This window comes from Cnephaeus nilssonii (genome assembly GCF_951640355.1).
Source record: "Cnephaeus nilssonii genome assembly, chromosome: 23".
In the NCBI taxonomy this organism is placed as follows: Eukaryota; Metazoa; Chordata; class Mammalia; order Chiroptera; family Vespertilionidae; genus Cnephaeus; species Cnephaeus nilssonii.
The window spans coordinates 6,122,190-6,139,346 of NC_137094.1; positions in this window are offsets into that span (position 1 = coordinate 6,122,190).

Here is a 17,157-nt window from a genome sequence, read left to right on the forward strand (position 1 = left end):
GTAGTCCAATAGCCAACTAATAGAAATTTAAGAAATAGAACATAGAGAGGAGAAAATTATCAAAGAAGTAACAGATGTCCCAGGACAGGATGCCTCTAGATTCCAAGGGTCCATCCAGAAAAAAACAAATGAAGAAGAAACCTACACTAAGTCATATCTTTGTAATATTTCGGAACACCGAAGATAACAAGAAGACACTAGCAGTTCCTATAGAAGAACAACAAAAAGATAAGCCTCACAACAAAGACCCTGGAATCAGACTGGCAGTGGAATTCCCAAGAACAGCACTGGAAACTGGAAGACAATGAATGAAGCCATGCCTTCAAATTTTTGAGAAAGAGTGTTTTCAACCTGGAGTGCTCCACCTCACCCAACTATTAATCCAATGAGAATGTAGAATCAAGCCATTTTCAGCCAGACAAGATCTCAACATCAAGACAGTGGACATTTGTGGCTCATCCTTTCGTAGAAAGCCACTAGAGGATGTGCTCCATGAAAATGAGGGAGTAACCCAAGAAAGCCTAGGATACCAGAGTCAGGAACAACGGAATCCATCACAGGAGACAGGCGTAAGGAAGCCCCAGGAGAGAAGTTGCACCTAGAGAGTGCCAGCCCCTCAGGAACAGGGTCCAGAGGCTCCAGCAGGGTGCAGCCCAGGGGGAAAAGGACACTGATAGTAGCCTACGTGATGTCTGACCAGGGGGAAAATCTTAGTCACGGCCTTTGCAATTCAGATGGAGAGTGTGGGGAGAAAGAGTGATAATGACATGGGAAATTGAGCAAAGGAGAAATTAAATAGCATAAGGAAGAGAATGCAATGATTATGCATAAAGTGACTCAACAGTAAATAAGACTTATGTAGTAGTAACAATAAGGCAAAAAGTAAATATTGGCTTAACCAACATTTTTATGTAATTACTAGAGGCCTGGTACACTAAATTCATGCACTGGGGGGTGGGGGGGTGTCCCTCAGCCCAACCTGCACCCTCTCCAATCTGGGATCCCTCTCACAATCCGGAACTGCTGGCTCCCAACTGCTTGCCTGCCTGCCTGCCAGCCTGATCACCCCCTAACCATTCCCCTGCCAGCCTGATTGACGCTTAACTGCTCCCCTGCTGGCCCAATTGTCCCCAACTACCCTCCCCTGTAGGCCTGGTCGCCCCTAACTGCCCTCCCCTGCTGGCCTGATCTCCCACAACTACCCTTCCCTGCCGGCCATCTTGTGGCAGCCATCTTTGACCACATGGGGCGGCCATCTTGTGTGAGGGCATGCGGGTCAATTTGCATATTACCTCGTTATTATATAGGATGTTTGGGTAATTGAGGAAGTAGCATTGGGAAGGTAGGGTAACATCAGAGCATGATACCTTCATCTTCCAAAATAGGAAGTCAAAGTGTAATGTGTCTGAGATTGATAGCACTATAAACGTTTAATTTTTAGGGATTTGTGAATGGGAGGAGAAACAGCTAAAGGCATGGAAAGAGGCTGCTCTCAGAAGCATGAGACTGAAAGATAAGCAGGGTTGAGAAGTGATCAGGTTCAATCCTTGTGTAAAAGATCGCCTCCAAATTTGATGGCTTTGCACAACAATAATTTTGTGTATTATCACTCATGGTTTCTGTGGATCAGAATTTCAGGGAGGGCTGTGCTGGGCAGTTTTGAGTGAAGGTCTCTCAAGATGTTGCTATCAGATACAGGAAATGCAGCTGGATCTGGAGCTGGAGCAGCTGGGGCCTGGCAGGCACCTCTCTCTCTCTCTCTCTCTCTCTCTCTCTCTCTCTCTCTCTCTCTCTCTCTTCATGTAGTCTCAGGGATTCTCTGTGAGATCTCTCCAGATAGGCTCATTGGACCTTTCTCACAGCGTGGTGACATCAAGACAGTGGACATCAGGGTTCCAGAGGTGTCTCAAGAGAACATGATGTCAAATAGCGTCTTTGACAGTTAATTTTCTGTGTCCATTTGTATAGTCATGGAATGTCCGGCTATTCTGTTAAACATGGTTTCTGCCTATGTCTGCGAGGGGGTTTCTGGAAGAGATTAGCATTTGAGTCAGTAGACTGAGTGAAGTAGATTGCCCTTCCCAATGAGTGTGTGGCGGGGCGGGGCAGGCATCATCTAATTCAGGCGTCCTCAAACTACGGCCCGCGGGCCACATGCGGGTGTTTTTGCCGTTTTGTTTTGTTTTGTTTTTTAATATATTTTATTGATTTTTTACAGAGAGAAAGAGAGAGGGATAGAGAGTTAGAAACATCGATGAGAGAGAAACATCGATCAGCTGCCTCTTGCACACCCCCTACTGGGGATGTGCCCTCAACCAAGGTACATGCCCTTGACCGGAATTGAACCTGGGACCCTTGAGTCCCCAGGCTGACGCTCTATCCACTGAGCCAAACCAGCTAGGGTGCACTTGGACTTTTCTTTTTTTCTTTTTTTTAAATATATTTTATTGATTTTTTTTACAGAAAGGAAGGGAGAGGGATAGAGAGAAACATTGATGAGAGAGAAACATTGATCAGCTGCTTCCTGCACACTCCCTACTGGGTATGTGCCCGCAACCAAGGTACATGCCCTTGACCGGAATCGAACCTGGGACCCTTGAGTCCCCAGGCCGACGCTCTATCCACTGAGCCAAACCGGCTAGAGTGCACTTGGACTTTTCAATGCCTACTTAACACACACACAATTGCCAGACTAAAACGCAAAACAGAAACAAAGTTATTGTAAATAAGGCTCTGTCTAGATGAGTAATGCTACCCTTGCTCGTTTTCTAAACATCTACCTGCACAAACCACCAAATTTTCCAGGACAGGACATTGAACTTGGGCCTGTGATTGCTCAAGGCATGAGTTATCAGTCCCCAAATCTGTTCCCATTCGGGATGTTGCACCACTCGGCCACTGGCACTCCTGAGAAGCTACCGCTACACCCAGATCACAACCTGCTCGGCCAAGTATGTTGGTCAAGTTTGAACCTGGTCTCTGAAGCAAGAATGCCAGTTGCAACTATACAGATAGAAGCAGGAGGAAGGAGAGCTACGACCCCCCAAATTATTTACTTAAAATGTTTCATGGAAGTCAGTGCTGCTCACTTCCCTGGAAATGATGTTTCTGATTTTCTAAATTGGCAAGATCGTGTATCTGGGAATCCGGATGTGAACTGTGCAGAGGTGAGTAAGATTTCAGTGACTACATAGAGCAAAGAGTTGATTCTAAACATTCTAAAAGCTGCTTTCAAAGAAAACAAGGGCATAAAGGAACACAACACAGTACCTCAGAAATTCCATTGCAAATATAAGGGCTTAGGCTCGTCTTCAAAAGAGTACAAGTCAAAAACGTCGAAGAGAGACCTCGCCGGTTTGGCTCAGTGGATGGAGTGTCGGCCTGTGGACTGAAGGGTCCCCGGTTCGATTCTGGTCAAGGGCACATGCTCGGGTTGTGGGTTGGACCAGTGCGGGGCGTGCCAGAGGCAGCCAATCAATGATCCTCTCTCGCCGAAACCGGTTTGGCTCAGTGGATAGAGCGTCGGCCTGCGGACTCAAGGGTCCCAGGTTCGATTCCGGTCAAGGGCATGTCCCTTGGTTGCGGGCACATCCCCAGTAGGGGGTGTGCAAGAGGCAGCTGATCGATATTTCTCTCTCATCGATGTTTCTAACTCTCTATCCCTCTCGCTTCCTCTCTGTAAAAAATCAATAAAATATATATTTTTTAAAAAATGATCCTCTCTCATCATTGATGTTTCTCTCTCTCCCCCTCTGAAAAAAACAAAACGAAACACGTTGGCAAGAGCACAGGCTTCGTGACTTCGTGACGGGGCAGCTGTGACATGGGAAGCAGTTATAACCAAAGGACATGGGGTAGGTCTTTCCACACGAAAAAAAACAACCATTCCTCTGGAGACCAAACAAGGGTTACAGCACAGAGCCCATCCTTGAGACTGGAAAGGGAAACACAGTATCCAGAGGGCCATAGCCGAGGTCCGAGGTGCACCTAGAAGCAATTTGTTAGAACAATGACTCTGTGCAAGGCTGTGGCAGGGATTAATATTCTCCCTTCCTCTCTGAAATCAATATAAATACACTAGCGTTCCCGTTGCAGGAAAAATCCTGCAATAGGGTTTCCTGCTGCACTCTACCCCGCCCTGCCTGCTCTCCTCCCTTGTCCCCCACCCCGAGTTCTCCGCCAGCCCGCTCTCCTTCCTTCTCCCCCGGCCCCGCCTCCACTCCTCCCTTCTCCCCCGGCCCCGCCTCCACTCCTCCCTTCTCCCCTGGCCCCGCCTGCTCAACTTCCTTCGCCCCCGGCCCTGCCTCCGCTCCTCCCTTCTCCTCCCCCCGCCCCCCGGGCTTGCTTGCTTCTCTGCAGCTTTGCTCCCTTCTGCAGCTCTTGGCTTCTTTCTACGCTGTCTTGATATGCAAATTAGCCGCCATCTTTGTTGGGGCAATTTGCATATTCGTCCTGATTGGTTGGTGGGCGTGGCTTGGCTGGCGGGTGTGGCTTGGGCGTAGCGAAGGTGCGGTCAATTTGCATATTTGTCTATTATTAGGTAGGATATATTTTAAATCCTTTAGGGTGGGCCCTAATCCAATCTGACTGGTGTCCTAAGAAAAGGAAGTGTGGACCCTGGGAGAGACACCAGATGTGTGTGCACAGATACAGACCCCGTGAGGACACAGTGAGAAGACCGCCACTTGCAAGCCAAGGAGAGATGCTGCAGAAGAAACCAGCCCTGCCAGCACGTTGATCTTGGACTTCCAGCCTCCAGAGCTGTGAGAAAATAAATCTCTGCTGGTTCAGCCGACTAGGACACTGTTTCACCACAGTAAGTAGTTTCTAATCCGAAATTTCCTCGAGCGGTGCTGAAATTGAAGGATGGATCTGATGTGACTTTGTTGGCTACACCACAGGGGATATGGAGAAAAGGGCACATTACCTGAGAAGCCTTCGGGGCAGGGTCAAGACTTCGGACTCCGGTTTTCATTGGAGAAGCAACCACCCTCATCACCTGTGGGATCGCTAAGAAGCATCTCAGGCTCCTGCCTGCAGAGGCAGGAGGGCAGCAACATCCCCCCCGCCCCCCATTTCTCTACGGTTCACATATTGATGTTAGTCCCAGCAGGGCCTTTCAAACGCATAGATTGGTACAAATTTTTAATGAGGTTTATTAAAATAAAAGATGCAAATGAAGAATGCACTGCCTAGTGGATTTGTTTATTTTTCCCAGGCATGGGAAAGAGAGTTCTCTGGGCCACTGATGCCCTAATTAAAAAGTGAAACACGTTGAGACCGGGGAGGCAGAATATAAATGACAGGCCTGAGGCCTTCGCTGGGATGCAGAAGGAGCTGGCTGGCTGGCAGGCTGGGCTCCTCCTTGGTGCCCTCTTTGGCTCCTAAAAAGCAATTTTTTAGGGTAAAATTTAAAAAAAAAATAAACAACCAACTATAATAAAGTGAAATGGTAAAATAACTTTCTGAATATGATCTCCAGAGGGGCCAGAATAGGGAAAATTGCAGCAGGAAAATGTGTCCGTATAGATTTGCACTGGGTCTTCTGAAGAGCTTTGAATAGCACTCTTAAGACCTCAGATTTCATTCTGTAGGCACGATGAGGCGTCAGGCGTCCAGGCGGCAATACTATTGGTAGTTCAGGAAGTTAACTCCGAAAGCCGGGAAGAGGGCGTTGTGGAGCAGGCTGAGTCCCAGAAGAAGGGAAAGATGAGGAGGTTTTATAGTCCAAGAGGGAGATCAAGGGGCCCTGAATGAGGGCAATGGCCGTGGAAACTGGGAAATCTTATGGATTATTCCGGAGATCGTCGAAGTTATAAGCAAAAGAAATAGGTGATTTATCAAAATACGTGGGGCTAAGAGGAGAGAGAGCGTTCAAAGGTGACGTTAAGGTTCCCGGCTTAGATCCCGTATTTGTTTCCTATTGCTGTGAAAACAAGTTGTCACAGACGTAGTGTCTTTTTAAAAAATATTTTTTATTGATTTCAGAGAGAGAGAGAGAGCTTAGAAGCAGATCAACCAAAGGACTTGCATGCATGCATGCATATTAGCCTAACCAATGGACACAGACAACAGGTGAGTGAGGGCATGAGTTGAGGGGTTCGGGGGGTCATTGGGGGATAAGGACACATATGTAATACCTTAATCAATAAAGAAATTAAATAATAATAATAATTTAATACCAAGAATAAAAAGATAGGAGCATCCATGATGAGAGAGAATCACTGATCGGCTGCCTCCTGTATGCCCCCACACTGGGGATCGAGCCCACGACCCAGGCATGTGCCCCAACTGGGAATTGAACTCCTGGTTCATAGGTCGACCCTCAACCACCGAGCCATGCCGGCCAGGCACAAACCTAGTGTCTTAACACAACTTTATTACCTTCTATTTCTGGAGGTCAGAGGCCTGACATGGGCTAAGTTCAAGGTGTTGCCGGGCTGCACTCCTTTCTGGAGGCTCCAGGAAGAATCCATTTCCTTTCCTTGTCCAGCTCCTAGAGGCTCATGGCCACCTTCCTCCATGTTCAAGGCCAGCGGCGGCAGACTGAGCCCTTCTCCCCCTGCATCTCCGACCCTCCCGGTGTCACATCCCCTTCTCTGGCCAGCCCAGGAAGGGTTTCCACTTTGTAAAGGCTCGTGTGAGTAGACTGGTCCCACCTGGGTAATCTGATATAAGCTTCCCCTCTCAAAGTCTGTAATCACATCTGTGAGGTTCCTTTTGCCACCTAACCTAAGGTAACACAGTCACAGGTTCCAGGAATTAGGGAGTGGACATGTTAGGGAGGCATTATTCTGCCCCTCGAAGAGCAGAGTCTTTCAAACTAACCCATTAGTGGGCTGTGAAATCAATTTAGTAGAACACTCTCGGTATTTTTCTTTAAAGGGGAACATAAATTCGTAGAGTGCAATGCATGTAGTAAGTATCAGTGTTTCTTGAAACTTCAATTTCGTTTTTTATGCGTTAGTAATATCAATATGGATTTTCTGAATTGTGATATAAAATGCATTTCTTACTGAAGGTTATAGGCGAAGTGTTTGAAAGCCATTGACTTAGACAAGAGGATGATGAGAGGTGTTAAACAAATAGAACATAATGTTAATAGCTAACATTTACTGAATGTTTGCCATGAGTAGTGCCTGTTCTAAATGCTTAACATTCATTAACTTATGTAATCTTCCTAAGTACCCAATTCAGTGGATACTGCCATTATCTCCATGTTGTGAGTGAGGAAATGAAGAGACATTGAGTGTCTTGCCTAAAGTCACACAGCCAAATAAATACCAGGCCATCCAGCTCCCAGCTCCCAAGACTGTACGTTAAACACCGCTCTGCAGTGTCTAGCAGCTCCCAGGGCCTGAGGAGGAACACAATCTTGCTAGCCTGCTACCCTGAGAACCTTGGCCCCTGCAGAGAACAGGAAACAGGAAACACTGCCCTAGCTGGTTTGTCTCAATGGATAGAGTGTTGGCTTGGGGACTGAAGGGTCCCAGGTTCAATTCCAGTCAAGGGCACATGCCTGGGTTGCTGGCTTGATCCCCAATAGAGGGCATGCAGGAGGCAGCCAATCAATGCTTCTCTCTCATCATTGATGTTTCTATCTCTCTCTCCCTCTCCCTTCCTCTCTGAAATCAATAAAAATATTTTTTAAAAAATAAAATAGGAAACACCAATAATTGCTGAGCAGAAAACAAACTTCTATGTAACGCCAGGTATGGGTGTGTATGGGGAGAAGAAGGGGAAGAGTCTTTCAACCCAAAGTGTGCAGTGAGCTCCCCTGTACAGGCTGATAGCCTGAATTTCAGCCTAGGAGTTAGAGCATAAGTGTGACATACACCACTAAGGCTAATGTGTGTGAAATTAATATTATTTTCTTAGCATTAAAAGATTTACCAATAGATAAGTGTTCTTAGAAGAGAGACATGCAATATGCCACATATTATAAATACAAATATGCAAACTATATTTTATCTCAGTGAAAGCTATTCTGCTTATTATCATAACAACTATTCTACTTATCATCACGGCAATCAAATAACAATTAAGTGATGAATCACCATTCTCTTTGCTGTGGAAATAGGACAAAAAGAAGCTGATTCTTTCCCTTGGAGAAAGGGTAAGAAAGGAAAGATATAAAATGCTCATTTTTCTTCTTTATCAACATTGTCTCAAGGCTATTAACTTAACAAAAACACTTAAGAAGTCTTATTCCCCCATGCATAAAATGAAGTTAACAAGAGCTACCCCGGAGTTGGGGAGAATTTGATGAGGTGACGTACACGAAAAAGTGTCTTGTAAATTATAGGATGCTAAGATGTAAATTAACTATATTTGTAATTTTTTTAAATATATATTTTATTGATTTTTTTACAGAGAGGAAGGGAGAGGGATAGAGAGTTAGAAACATCGATGGGAGAGAAACATCGATCAGCTGCCTCCTGCACACCCCCCACTGGGGATGTGCCCACAACCAAGGTACATGTCCTTGACCGGAATCGAACCTGGGACCCTTAAGTTCGAAGGCCGATGCTCTATCCACTGAGCCAAACCAGCTAGGGCTATATTTGTAATTTTATTTATTTATCTATCAAACTTTGATATAATACTTAATAAAAGCCTGCATTGTTTTAAGTGCTTTGCAAGTATTAGTTTATCTAACGCTCATGAAAACTCTATGAGCATCTCTTATTATACTCATTTAATAAATGAGAAACAGAAGCATAGACAGTTCATACAGCTGGTAAGTAAAGGAAAAAGGACTGTCTTTAGCAGCCTGTTCGTCTTCTGTGCTCTTACCTGCTCTGCTACGTTGCCTCTGTTAGGAATACTGGCACGAGAACTCTGCCTACATGTATATGGAAGTCAGATGAGAGCTCTGGCTTCAAATCCAACTACTGTCACCTCCCTCTTCCTTTCCATTGAAAGCCAGGGTCTGTGGGAGACTTTGCTCCTGGCACTGTTTGACACTAGGCCTTGAAAATGGACTATTCTTTATCCTCTCATTAGCCTCATGCTTTCAACGTTCCCTTCTCTTCATAATGCTTCCTAATATTTTATTGTACAGTATCTTCTCATCTACTTTCTTACATTATAAAAAAGACTGGCATTTTTTTCTGTGGAAATAAAGGAAGCAATGAGGAAACATGACCACCATTCAAACTACAGCCAATGGACAAATGAATGGTATGCGATTCCTTTCTGAAGTGACATGTAGAATACTCTGAAGGTTTTGTGACAGGTAGTGAGTTCTCAGGATTCTAGGGCAGGGACTCATCCATCTTCTGCTAAACTGGCCTGTCCCCAGTAATCTTCCACCTCACAGTCAAGTGTAACTCTTTTCTGGGACTTGGACGTTGTCAAAGGTATAAAGCCGCAAATTTTGGTAAAACATGAAAAAGAAATTGAGGAAGTTGTGCTGATTCTGGCAACAGAAAGTCGAGAAGAAATGGCTGTTAACATGAAGGAAAGGGAAAAGAGAAGAAAGGGTGAGAGTGAAGGAGATTCTGTGATAACATGAGATACTGTTGGTGGAAGTGTTAAGTAATGGAGAAAGCCCTAAACAAACACTCTATTATTTGTCTTATTTTGATTTAACAAATATTAACTGAGCACATGAGTGCTAGCTTCTTGGGATTTAATGATAAATAAGACCTGTCTATCTAGTTAAAACACATGTTACACACAAAGGGTGACTGAGATTGACTGTTGAGCATATTTTATATTTACAGACTATTAAATAAGTCCAAAAGTACACCTTTATGTTTTACCCAGAGTGGACACTCTATGAATATCTACTGAATTGAAATATTGGAGTTGGGTAGGAGCTAGTTAACTGCTTATGCATTCATTCAACAAAATGTTTTATGGTGGTACATAACATAAAATTGACTGTTTAACCATTTTTACGTATGCAGTTTAGTGGCATTAAGTATGTTCACGTCATTGTGTAACCATCACCCCCATCCATCTCCAGAAGTTTTCCATCATCCCAAACAGGAACTCTGTACCCATTAAACAAAATCTCCCCATTCTCCCCATTCAACAGATTTTCATATATTCCTTCCTTCAACAACTATGTAGTGAGCACCTATGATTCAGCTTAATTCTCCTCGTTGTGGGAGGTCTGGGTTACAGAATGAATGAACAAGGCAGATGCGCTCTCTCCTCCTCTGTGAGACACTGTCTGGGGAGGGAGGTGAGCAGACCAGTAACAACAGGAATATGAAGAGCTAACGTTTGCTGAATGCTTCCCCGACAGCAGGCAGTTTGCACAGAGGATGCCCCTGGGAGGTAGGTGTGAATTGCCAACAATAGTGTTAGGGAGATACAGTCTGCAGGACATAACTGGGTCAGGGTGTCAGGGTTACCTTGAGACCTGAAGCTTGAGTGGGGGTAGCCCAGAGTATTCCCAGCACAGGCAGGCCCTGGAGACGGGTGGGTCCCCCAGGGCCCACGAAGCACAGGAAACCTGAGATAAGACTGCAGGGGCAGCAGAAGCCACCTCCTGGAGGCCAGCGTGGGCCTCTATGTCCAGGGCAGTGGGAAGCCGCCGAAGAGCTTTTAGCAGGGCCTTCCAGAGATCAATCCCTCTAGGACCGTGGTCGGCCAACTGCGGCTCGCGAGCCACATGAGGCTCTTTGGCCCCTTGAGTGTGGCTCTTCCACAAAATACCACGGCCTGGGCGAGTCTATTTTGAAGAAGTGGCGTTAGAAGAAGTTTAAGTTTAAAAAACGTGGCTCTCAAGAGAAATTTCAATCGTTGTCTTGTTGATATTTGGCTCTGTTGACTAATGAGTTTGCCGACCACTGTGCTAGGAGAAGTGTTAATGACGGACCCACTTCCCTACGGCATTTCATTGTCATGTAGATGGTGGAAAGCACAGCTTCCAAACACCTGTGATAGAAAAACCACGAGTATTTACAATGAAAAATGTGTCTGTATTTATGGTTGAAGTTCCTGTTCCAGGAATTCACCTTGAAGTAAATGCGACTCAAGGTCTGATGAAGGAGAAAACTGGAAATGAGTTCCATCTTGCAGCCCAGCCAGCTTGTCCTAGGATGGGAAGAAATCATATCTTCTTTCAGTAAGATGTGACCCTAAAACGTAACTGGCCCCCCTTTTTCAACTTGTAGATTCATGTCTTTCCTGAGGCCAGGAAGTTGAACTCCCCCAATTGCTTCTGGACAAATGTAAATTAAGAATCTGTTTAGCCCTAACCAGTTTGGCTCAGTGGATAGAGCCTCGGCCTGGGGACTGAAAGGTCCCAGGTTTGATTCCGGTCAAAGGTATGAACCTTGTTTGCAGGCACATCCCCAGTAGGGGGTGTGCAGGAGGCAGCTGATCGATGTTTTTAACTCTATCCCTCTCCCTTCTTCTCTGTAAAAAATCAATAAAATACTTTTTTTAAATCAATAAAATACATTTTTTTTTAAATCAATAAAATATGTCTTAAAAAAAGAATCTGTTTACAAAGTGCTTAATTAGCTTGCCTGGGCAATATTATCATTACTAGAGGCCTGGTGCATGAATTCATGCACAGGTGGGGTCCAGCTGGCCCACCCCGATCGGGGGAGGGGTGTGATGGGGGGGCTGCCCCCCCCCCCCCCCCCCCCGCCGGTCGAACTTCCAGTCGAACTCCCGGTCTAGGGGACAATTCACATATGAGCCTTTTATTATATAGAATAATTTGAGTGTGAAGTTGTTTCCAACTCCTTTGAGTGCTTATGCCATAAAGGCCGGGTGCAGAAGTTCCAGTTCTGGAGGGAAGACATGGATAGGTAAGCACCTCCAAGGTGACACTGTTACAGAAAACCGAAGAAGAACAAAGCAATACTTAGAGAGATGGAGTTACATTTATTACGCGCGGGTGCAGAGGAAAATGTATCTCAAATTCTGGGCCCCGACATGCAGGAATTCTCCCTATTTATATGTTTTTACCTTCTTTGTCTCCCAAATATGGAGTGTTCCCGGCCCCTTTTGTAAGTTCTTAAAGAGCCCGTATGTGCTGGGCCTTGAGACCTCAACCAGAGGCCTAGCCTGGCGCCAGCACTGATAAGCTTGTCTGGGGAAGGTTTAATGGCCCCTCTAAAGTGGGAGTAGTCTTAGCAAGCAAGAATTTACGGAAGCCAATTAGCAGGGTTAAAATTTCAAACAGCAGTTTTCATATAAGATGGATGCTTCAACACCCCATTCTGCACCCGGGGGCCTTGCAGCTGTCAGCTGACCATCAACCCCCGGATCGCTGAGCAATCCTGGTGACAGTGGACAGCAGAGCAAACTCATTGCCATCACCAAGAAGAGACCTGTTTCCCCTGCTGGGCAGCCAATGACCTTGTCTTCACATTTTTTTTATTTTTATTTTTTTTTAAATACATTTTTATTGATTTTTTACAGAGAGGAAGGGAGAGGGATAGAGAGTTAGAAACATCGATGAGAAACATCTATCAGCTGCCTCCTGCACACTCCCCACTGGGTATGTGCCTGCAACCAAGGTACATGCCCTTGACCGGAATCGAACCTGGGACCCTTCAGTCCACAGGCCGACGCTCTATCCACTGAGCCACACCGGTTAGGGCTTGTCTTCACATTTTAAAGCGCTGCACTCTTTTCTGGTGCCTGATCCATTGTGTTTTTACTCTTCATAATCATAACAATGCTTCTGCAGAAGTAATTCGAATAAGGCCCCAGGTACCTTCCTTTGGCAATAATAGTGGCGTGGACCTCGCCCACAGATAAACATCATGGCTTTCCTACTCCAGGGAGAAGGTGAACGGGGCATGGTCTGGGCTCCTAGTCACAGGAGGCGGAGCTTACTGACCTGGCCAATGCTACGAGTGTATTCCCTGAGCTGTCAGAGTTAACATTGTAAAGGCTTTCCATAAACACTGTTGCCTCTCAATTTCAGATTGAAATAAGTAGGTAGTTACTTTCTCCCTCCTCCCTGCCCCCAAAGCCTATGTTTGATAAGTAATAATTACATGAATACCACGCATTTGTATGGCATTTCGTGGTTTACGATTCTCGCATATGTGATTCTTACCCCTCAGGGGTAGATAGGACTCGATCATTTCACAAGGTAAGAGGCTGGCGTTGAGAGAGGAGGTAGGTAACTTTGCCTACGTTCCCTGCTGGCTGGTGAGGAATAGAGCTGTTTGTTGAGCCCTGTCTCTCTCCGAGGGCTCATGCACTCCCCTTGTCCCTTGTCCTGGATGCTTTGTTACCTCTCAGGCTAGGCCAAGAACCTAACGTTTAGAAAATTAACCCAAATGGTTATATTTGCCAAGACGGGATGGTCGTGTCAGAGGCCCAGTGAACATCTCTGGGGTTTAAGAAAACTCTAGGATTCGTCAGGGGTGTGTTTCACAGCCCTGTTACCCTCCTCAAGGTTGAACATTGAATCTGGGTCAGAGTGGCCTTCACCACTTCCCACCTGTTCCCCTCCCAATGGCCTCCTGTGCCGACTTCCTGCCAGTGCCCGGGCCAAGACCCTCCAGGCCAGCGGTCGCCAACTGGTGGTCGTGGTCCGCGAGGTCTGAAAGGTTGGCGACCGCTGCGCAGGACGGAAAAACCAATGGCCAAAGACACGGTCATTTTGGCCTATATAGTGTCAACCACCCCTAAAATTTAGGAGAATTTATATAAAAATGAAGATTTCCCACTTCCTTTAAAAAAACGAGAAAGCCTCAGGGATGTCAAGTATAGCACAGAGAATATAGTCAAGAATATTGTAATAACCAGGTATGGTGTCAGATCGGTGTTAGGCGTATTGGCTTATTTATAAGATACGTAAATGTCTAATCACTATGTTTACATCTGAAAGTAATATAATATTATATGTCAACTGTCGTTGAAAAGTACAGTTCACAAAAAAAGGGGGGAAATAAATGGGAAAACAGCAATCCTGGGTCACATTTTTTAAAGAAAGGGAGAGAGAGAGAAAGAGGGAGAGAGAGAGAGAGAGAGGGAGAGAGAGATAGGTGTGGGAAAAACCATCAATCAGTTGCTCCACACCCCGACCAGGGATCGAACCCACAACCTGGGTATGTGCCCCGACCAGGACTCGAACTGGTGACCATTCGGTGATCGGGACGCTGCTCACTGGCCAGGGCTCACCAATGCCTTAGCAGCGGCTGCTCCTCCTGTGTGGGATGTCCTTGTCTCTCTCGGCCCTGCTCATGTCAGAACACTCAGCTCAGTGCCTCTCCCCCTGAGAAGCCCGTGGCTCTATTTCCCAAACTGAGTACACGCCTCTGTCATAGCACATATTACTCTAAGAATACAACTGTTGGTTCGCCTGTCTCTTTCTCCTGCCCTACGTTCTGTAAGATCTTGCTAGAACAGCGCATGTCGGTTTTTGACTTTGAAACTCTAATGACTCCAACTTGCTGGTGCAGGAAAAAGAGCTTGGCATGGGAGTCAGGCCACTGTGATTTGGTATCTTACCTTGACCACGTATTGAGCCTGGTCAATTTCCTTAACCCCTCTGATCCTCAGTTTCCATATTTACAAACTGAGACAGATAATTCCTACCTTATGAGATGGCTATGAAGGTTAGAGCTATTTGGTACAAAATGCCGAGCACAGAGGCTGGTGCATAGCAGGCACTCCGTCACTGTCAGTTAATATTACAAATAAATGAATCGGGACAAAACACAGCGGACTTCAGAGACAGCTCATGGAAAATGTGCTTGGATGGAGCAAAGCGGAAGCCGGAAACAGAAGGAGAGGCTATGTAGATACCGAGTATACACAGTGTCTAGGCAATTAGGATCGTGCAGGAGGCCCTTTGTTGAACTTTTCCCCGCTAACCCCTGACAGCTTTTTAAAAATTAAGATATAATTGGCATATGATATATTAGTTTCAGGTGTACAACATGATGATTCGAGATTTGCATATATTGTGAAATTATCATTACAGTAATTTTTTGTGTGTGATGAGAACCTTTGAGATCTACACTCTTAACAACTTTCAAATATACAACATAGTATAGCACTGTCGTGACCATGCTGTACCTTATATCCCTAAGATTTATATTCCAGACAGCTTTTTTAAAAATACATTTTTATTGATTTCAGAGAGGAAGGGAGAGGGAGAGAGATAGAAACATTAATGATGAGGGAGAATCATGGATCAGCTGCCTCCTGCACGCCCCACATTGGGGATCGAGCCCGAAACCTGGGCATATGCCCTCACTGGGAATCGAACCGTGACCTCCTGGTTCATAGGTCAATGCCCAACCCCGGCCGGGCCCAGACAGCTTTTAATGAAGGACTTGTCAGAGGTCAGAAGTCTGCAAATGATTGGCGGCTCTGTATTTAGAATAATGAATATGATATAAGAGCATCTTAGCTAATTACTGTTTCCTTGCAAATGTCACACACTGGCTTCTTAAGTGCGCCTGTGAGGCTGTGCTTTGCTTTGTTTCTGCCTGTGTGAATGTTTGTGGGTGGGCAAGCATGTGTGCAAACCTGCACCATGGAAACCTTACTGACAATGGCTCAGCAGATGGTCAAAATGGCGGGTTCCCCATGGGGTGGTGCTGGTGTCCCCGTAGCATCCTGGTTATGGTTTGTCTTTTTCTCCAAACTGCAAGCTCCCCGATGCCTGGGACGGGGCCATCCATACCTGTTTTCCCTGCAGAGTACAGCGTGGTGCATGGCAGGCGTTCAATAAATATTGGTTAAGTAGCCCTGGCCAGTTTGGCTCAGTGGATAGAGCGTCAGCCCACAGACCGAAGGGTGAGGGTTTGATTCCATTCAAGGGCATGTACCTCGGTTGTAGGCTTGATCCCCCACCAGGGTCAGGGCACATGCAGGAGGCAACCAATCCATGTGTCTCTCTCACATCGATATTCCTCTCTCTCTCTGTCTCTCCCTCTCCCTTCCACACTCTCTAAAAATCAATGGAAAAAATATCCTCAGGTGAGGAATAACAAAAATAAATCAACAATATATAGCTAAGTATATATACATATTTGTTAAGTAGAGACATAGATGAATTGGGAGTTGACTATGTGTCTCTAAAACTATACTATAAATACATACACAAACACACACTTTTACTCTAATAATTAGAGTTTATCTAATGCTCACAGTAGGTAATGGCTTTTCCCATTAGGACAAAGGGTAGAGTCTAATTCTTGGGACCAGCTTTCCGTGTAGTCTGGCTGTTGAGTCATATATGGATGAGGGTCCCATCCTTGGTGTAAGTTGCACTTTCAAAACAGTCTGTAAAAGCACTGTCCCAAAGAACTTGGATGATACAAACATTCTATTCTGCATTGTTCAGTATGAGACCAACGGCTATGGAGCATTTGAAGTGTGGGTAGTGTGAGTGAGGAACTTAATCTTTAATTTTAATTTAAATATGGCTTAGCAGCTACTGTGTTGGACAGCACTGGTTATAACCTTTTTAAAAAATATATTTTTATTGATTTGAGAGAGGAAGGGAGAGGGAGAGAGAGATAGAAACATCAGTGATGAGAGAGAATCATGGGTTGGCTGCCTCCTGCATATCCCCTTCTGGGGATCAAGCCCACAACCCAGGCATGTGCCCTTGACCAGAATTGAACCTGGGACCTTTCAGTCCACAGGCGTGCAGAGGCAGCCAATCAATGATTCTCTTCCATCATTGATGTTTCTCTCTCTCCCTTCCTCTCTGAAATCAATAAAAATATATTTATAAAAAGTAAAAACACATAAACTCAAAAGAACCATCATAACTATACTTCATTAATTCCCCAGTTTGTGAACAGGTAAGAATCCTCAGCTTTCTTCCCATTTTTGAACAAGGGCAAAGAATTTGAAAAGTTTAAGTTCTAGTTTGTGATTTGTTTATAAGTCACATTATATCCAAAGGACATCATACCCAGGACATTATATACAAAGGCTAAAATGAGTTTTTGACATTATGTGGAGGTTCCTATTTTGGATGCTATGCCATCTACCTCCATTAACTTGAACTGAGAATTACCAGTACTGTACATAATCCATTCATTTCAATTAAAATCATTTCATAAAAAAATAAAATCACTTCAGTGTTAATATTTCATCTTTATTCATGACTACATGGCAAAATATAAAAAAATATATATATTAATCAGTAAAATCATACTAACCTATGGGAGAGAGCTTACATGTGCATTTTTCCAAATTTCA